Here is a 6500-nt window from a genome sequence, read left to right as displayed (position 1 = left end):
AGCAGAGGGAAGATGTCCCTGAAGCTGCTGCTCCAGGGTTTTTACTGGCATCATATAAGTGAAGGTGAGAGGAGATGTTGAAGGCAGTAAAAAGTAAGTGGGGGGAAAGGGTTGTTAAGGAGCTGGGAGCTGGAGCTGAGCCTTTGGTGAGGCAGGAGCTGGGCTGAGATGAAATTTAAGCTGTTTTTTATGGGGGAAGCCACAGCAAATAAACTCTGCAGATCATCTTGCTTCATTTACTGCCCCTCCTGTGAGCTCTGCTGCCTGGCAGTGCCTTGGGCAGGGCTGGGAGCCTGCAGCATCCCAGGGCTGCAGGAGGGTGGGGAGGTTTTAGTGGGTCTGAACCCTGGGAAGGGTACCCACCCCCCCTTTGGGACCCCCTTCCAAGGGGTGCAGTCCTTCAGGAGCAGACTGCTCCGGTGTGGGGGGGTCACAAGTCCTGCCAGCACTCCTGCTCCATCCAGTGTGGGGCCACAGGTCCTGCCAGGAGTCTGCTCTAGCACAGGCTTCCTATGGGGCCACAGCATCCTCTGGGCACCCACCTGCCCTGGTGTGAGGCCCTCCATGGATGCTGGGGGAGGAGAAGCTCAGCAGGAGCCAGCAGGGAGCACTTGCAGCCCAGAGAGCCAAGCAGAGCCTGGGCTGCAGCAAGAGAAGTGTGGCCAGCAGGGCAGGGAGGGGATTCTGCCCCTCTGCTCCACTCTGCTGAGACCACAGCTGCAGCTCTGGGGCCAGCTCTGGAGTCTCTGTGCTAGGAAGGATCTGGAGGGGCTGGAAGGTGTCCAGAGAAGGGCCACGGGGATGAGCAGAGGGCTGGAGCTGCTCTGCTGTGAGCACAGCCTGAGGGAGTTGGGGTTGTGCAGGCTGGAGAGGAGAAGGCTCCCAGGAGACCTCATTGTGGCCTTCCAGGATCTGCAGGGGGCTGCAGGAAAGCTGGGGAGGGACTTTGGAGGGTGTCAGGGAGGGATAGAACTGGGGGGGATGGAGCAGAACTAGAAGTGGGGAGATTGAGATTGGCTGTGAGGAAGAAGTTGTTGGCCAGGAGGGTGGTGAGAGCCTGGCACAGGCTGCCCAGGGAGGTGGTGGAAGCCTCCTGCCTGGAGGTGTTTGCAGCCAGGCTGGAGGTGGCTGTGAGCAACCTGCTGTGGTGTGAGGTGTCCCTGCCCATGGCAGGGGGGTTGGGACTGGCTGAGCCTTGAGCTCCCTTCCAGCCCTGACAGTTCTGTGGTTCTATGCTGCTGTGATACCTGCTCCACCCTGGAGCTCCATGGGCTGCAGGGCACAGCCTGCCTGACTTTGGTACTCACCAGAGGCCCTTATGGGAACCTCTGCTTCAGTGCCTGGAGCTTCTCCTTCCCCTTCTCCCCTGACCTTGCTGTCTGCAGAGTTGTTCCTCTCACACAGTCTCATTCCTCTCTCCAGCTGTTGCTCCATGGCACCAAGGGCCTCATCCAGGCTCTTCCTAAACACCTCCAGGGATGGGGACTCCACCACCTCCCTGGGCAGCACATCCCAGTGGCCAATCTCTCTTGCTGGGAAGCACTTTCTCCTCACCTCCAGCCTAAACCTCCCCTGGTACAGCTTGTTCTGGTGCTGCTTGCCTGGCAGAAGAGACCAACCCCCACCTGGTTCCAACATCCCTGCAGGGAGTTGCAGAGAGCAAGAAGGTCTCCCCTGAGCCTCCTCTTCTCCAGGCTAACCTCCTTTCAAGCCAAGGGCAGCCTGGGCTGCATCAGAAGCAGGTCAAGAGAGGGGATTCTGCCCCTCTAATATGATCTGATCTGGTGAGGCCTCACCTGCAGGGCTGGGGCCAGCTTTGGAGCCCTCAACACAAGAGAGACATGGACCTGGTGGAGTGGGTCCAGAGGAGGCCACAATGATCAGGGGAGTGGAGAACCTCCCCTATGAGAACAGGCTGAGAGGGTTGGGGCTCTTCAGCCTGGAGAAGAGAAGGCTCCAAGGAGACCTTAGAGCAGCCTTCCAGTAGCTGAAAGGGGCTGCAGGCAGGCTGGGGAGGGACTGTTCAGAAGGGGCTGTGGGGAAAAGGTGAGGGACAAGGGTTTGAAAGTGCAGCAGGGCAGGGTTAGGTTGGCCATCAGGAGGGAGTTCTGCACAGGGAGGCTGGGGAGGGACTGTTCAGAAGGGGCTGTGGGGAAAAGGTGAGGGACAAGGGTTTGAAAGTGCAGCAGGACAGAGGTTGGCCATCAGGAGGGAGTTCTGCACAGGGAGGCTGGGGAGGGACTGTTCAGAAGGGGCTGTGGGGGTAAGGTGAGGGACAAGGGTTTGAAAGTGCAGCAGGGCAGGGTTAGGTTGGCCATCAGGAGGGAGTTCTGCACAGGGAGGCTGGGGGCACACTGGAACAGGCTGCACAGGGAGGTGGTGGAGACCTCCCTGGAGACATTCAGGGTCAAACTTGATAAGGCTCTGAGCAACCTGCTCTAGTTGAGGCTGTCCCTGCTGACTGCAGGGGGGCCTGGACAAGATGCCCTTGGAGGGTCCCTTCCACCCCAGTGCCCTCTGGGATTCCATTGCCTCCTCCTGCATTTGCCTCCTGGGCACAGAGTCCTTTTTGCAGCTCCTGTGGTTGGGCTATCTGGGGACAGGAGGCTCAGACCTGTCTGTGTGGGGACACAGGGTGTCCTGTCCTTCCCCAGATGCAAACAGCAGGCAGCAGCAGCAGCTTTCTCCATCCTCTGAGCAGCTTCTTCCCTCCCCCCTCGCTGCTTTGGCTGCAGTTCAGGGCTGGGCAGAGGGTTGTGGCTGGGGGGGGGAATGCAGATTTGGCAAGTGCTGCTGGGCCCACTTGGGTGTGACATGGCACAGAAGGGCAAGATCATGATGAGAACTGATTGCTTGGAGGTAGAGAGCAATAAACAGCACACCCCACAGGCTCCTGCAGAAGGAAGGAGCTCCCTGCACATTGGAGGTGAGAAGTGATGCTCTGGGAAGGAGGGGAAAAACCACCACCCAAACCCCCACCCCCACCCCCAAGCCAGTCCAACACTCAGAGCCTTGTTCCCCAGGCACTGGGAGAGAAGTGGTGGCTCCTTCCTGGCTTTTAATTGTGCTTAGTCATTAGCCCTTGGAGGGGAAGAGGAGGAGGAGGAGGTTCTGCAGCCTCCCTGCAGCAGCAGGGCTGCAGTGCTGCCTGCAGTCCAGGGAGTTCCTGATGGAGAATCCCAGAATGCCAGCTTGGAAGGGACCCCCAGGGGCATCTGGTCCAAGCTTGCTGGGTGATGGTTCTGGCCCAGCAGCCTGGCAAGCTGAGGCTGACAACTCTCCCGTGCAGGGGACTCCACCACCTCCCCTGGGGGATGCTTCCAGTCTCTGGCTGTGCTCAGGGCCAAACCTTTCCTTCTGCAGTCCCATGGGAATGTCCCCAGCAGTAACTTGTCCCCAGCAGCCTTTGTCTTCCCCAGGGGACTCCCTGTAAGAAGGGAGTCTGCATCCTGCTGGTGGCTGCCTCCTCCCTGGGGCTGTTCATGGCCAGGGTGGATGAGGCCTGGTGGAGAGGTGTCCCTGGGCATGGCAGGGAGCTTGGAGGAGATGAGCTCTGAGGTCCCTTCCAGCCTGAGCCATTCTGTGCTGACTTGAGCCATGACAAATGCAAGAAGCACAGAGCAGCCTCCCTGGCCACAGCAGCAGGACAGGGACCCTGGGTGGGCATGGCCTGGCAGAGAGGATGGCTGCAGTATACCCAAGCACACATCTGGGCCCCATGGGGCATTTAAGCAGAGCTCAGGAGGCTTTCATGGTCCCAAATGGTGCAGGAAATGAACTCCACCAAGTGATGGAGGCTGATTGTCTGCAGAGAGCCACAGAATGGCCTAGGCTGGAAAGGGCCTTGGAGATCATCTCCTCCAAGCTCCCTGCCATGGGCAGGGACAGCTCACAACTAGCCTTGGTGCTTTTCTCTCTCCTCCCAGCTGCTCTCTGTGCACATCAGTGTTGGTTCCCCAACCTCTCTCATGTTTAATGGATGAGAGCCTTTCCCTCCTCCCCTGCCACAGATTGCAAGTGGAGAGCTCTTCCCTGACAGCAAATCCCTCCCAAGACAGATGGAAATCTTGTCAGAGTCATAAAGTTGTCTTGCTGGTGTCAGGCTGGCCACAGCAAGCTGAAATATTGATCTGTTCCTCCCCACAAAAGCTGACTAATGAGCAGCAGGGAGCCTGGCAGCAGGACATGGAAGATGTTCCATAAGGTCTCAGCAAGCTGCTGAAAAGGTCCTTCCCTGCTGGGAGTGGCTTTGGGCTGTCCAGCTGGAAGATGGGTTTCAGGAGCCAGGAGCTAGCTGGGCAGAGAGGAACCTAATGAGGTTCAGCCAGGAGAAGTGCAGAGTCCTGCACCTGGGAAGGAAGAGCAAACTGCAGCAGGACAGGCTGGGAGGGGATCTGCTGGGGAGCAGCCCCAAGGAGCAGGAGCTGGGAGTGCTGGTGGGCAGCAAGTGCTGCATGGGGCAGCAATGTGCCCTGGGGGCCAAGAAGGCCAAGGGGAGCCTGGGCTGCATTCAGAGGAGTGTGGCCAGCAGAGCCAGGGAGGTTCTCCTCCCCCTCTGCTCTGCCCTGGTGAGACCACATCTGGAGTATTGCATCCATCCCTGGGCTCCCCAGCTCAGGAGGGACAGGGAGTCCAAGGAGGATGCTGAAGGGACTGCAGCACTGCCTGGGGAGGAGAGGCTGAGAGCCCTGGGGCTGTTCAGGCTGGAGAGGAGAAGGCTGAGAGGGATCTGATCAATGGCTATCAATAGCTCAGGGCTGGGGGTCAGGAGGGAGGGGACAGGGCCAGGCTCTGCTCAGCTGCACTCTGGGATAGGCCAAGGGGCAATGGATGGAAACTCCAGCACAGGAGGTTCCAGCTCAGCATGAGGAAGAACTTGTCTGTGAGAGTCCCAGAGCTCTGGAGCAGGCTGCCCAGAGAGGTTGTGGAGTCTCCTGCTCTGGAGCCTCTGGATGTGTTTCTGTGGGACCTGTGCTGGATTCTCTGCTCCTGCTCTGGCAGGGGGTTGGACTTGATGACCTCCTGAGGTCCCTTTCAACCCAACACCTCCTGACAACTAAACCATGACTCCAAGTGCCACAACCAATCCCCTCCTGAGCACCTCCAGGGATGGGGACTCCACCACCTCCCTGGGCAGCACATCCCAATGGCCAACAATTCTCTCAGTGAAGAACTTTCTCCTCACCTTGAGGCTAAACCTCCCCTGGCACAGCTTGAGACTGTGTCCTCTTGTTCTGGTGCTGCTTGCCTGGCCACACTATTCCTAATGCAGGCCAGGATGCCCTTGGCCTTCTTGGCCCCCTGGGCACACTGCTGGCTCATGTTCAGGCAGGTGTCAATCAGCACCCCCAGGTCCCTCTCTGTTTGGCAGCTCTCAGCCCCTCTGCCCCCAGCCTGTAGCTCTGCCTGGGGTTGCCGTGGCCGAAGTGCAGCCCCCGGCACTTGGACTCGTTGAATGCCATCTGCAGGAGGTGGTCAGGAGGGGTTGGGTGACAGGTCGGACTTGACGAGCTCTGAGGTCTTTCCCAACCTTATCGATCGAGTCTGCGATGCTTCCTCTCCGCGCTGGCCGCTCGGTGCGGCGGGGCCGGGGCTCCACCACCTCCCTGGGCAGCACATCCCAGTGGCCAATCTCTCTTGCTGGGAAGAACTTTCTCCTCACCTCCAGCCTGAACCTCCCCTGGCACAGCTTGAGACTGTGTCCTCTTGTTCTGCTGCTGCTTGCCTGGGAGAAGAGACCAACCCCCACCTGGCTCCAACCTCCCTGCAGGGAGTTGCAGAGAGCAAGAAGGTCTCCCCTGAGCCTCCTCCTCTCCAGGCTAAGCAACCCCAGCTCCCTCAGCCTCTCCTCCCAGGGCTGTGCTCCAGACCCCTCCCCAGCTTTCTTGCCCTTCTCTGGACACCTTCCAGCAGCTCAACCTCTTTCCTGACCTGAGGAGCCCAGAGCTGGACACAGGACTCCAGGTGTGGCCTCAGCAGTGCTGAGCACAGGGCACAAGGACTTCCCTGCTCCTGCTGGCCACACTCTGCCTGCTGCAGGCCAGGATGCCCTTGGCCTTCTTGGGCCCCTGGGCACACTGCAGGCTCATGTTCAGCCTACTGTCAACCACTCCCCCCAGGTCCCTCTCTGCCTGGCTGCTCTCAGCCACTCTGCCCCCAGCCTGTAGCTCTGCCTGGGGTTCTTCCCCATGAGTGTGTTGGAGGGGTTTGAACATCAGGAGGAAGTTCCTCACAGTCAGGGTGGTGAAATGCTGGCACAGGTTGCCCAGGGACGTGGTGGAAGCCTCATCCTTGGTGGTTCCTCTGTTACAGGAAGGATCTGGAGGTGCTGGAAGGTGTCCAGAGAAGAGCCATGAGGATGAGCTCCCTCTGGCTGGAGCTGACCTCTTCTCACAGGTAATTAGTGATGGAACAAGGGGGAATGGTCTCAAGCTGCCACTGGGTAGGTTTAGACTGGACAGCAGGAACAATTTTTCCCCAGCAAGAGTGGTCAGGCCCTG

Source organism: Dryobates pubescens, chromosome 36 (genome assembly GCF_014839835.1).
Source record: "Dryobates pubescens isolate bDryPub1 chromosome 36, bDryPub1.pri, whole genome shotgun sequence".
In the NCBI taxonomy this organism is placed as follows: domain Eukaryota; kingdom Metazoa; phylum Chordata; class Aves; order Piciformes; family Picidae; genus Dryobates; species Dryobates pubescens.
This window is presented reverse-complemented; position numbering follows the sequence as displayed.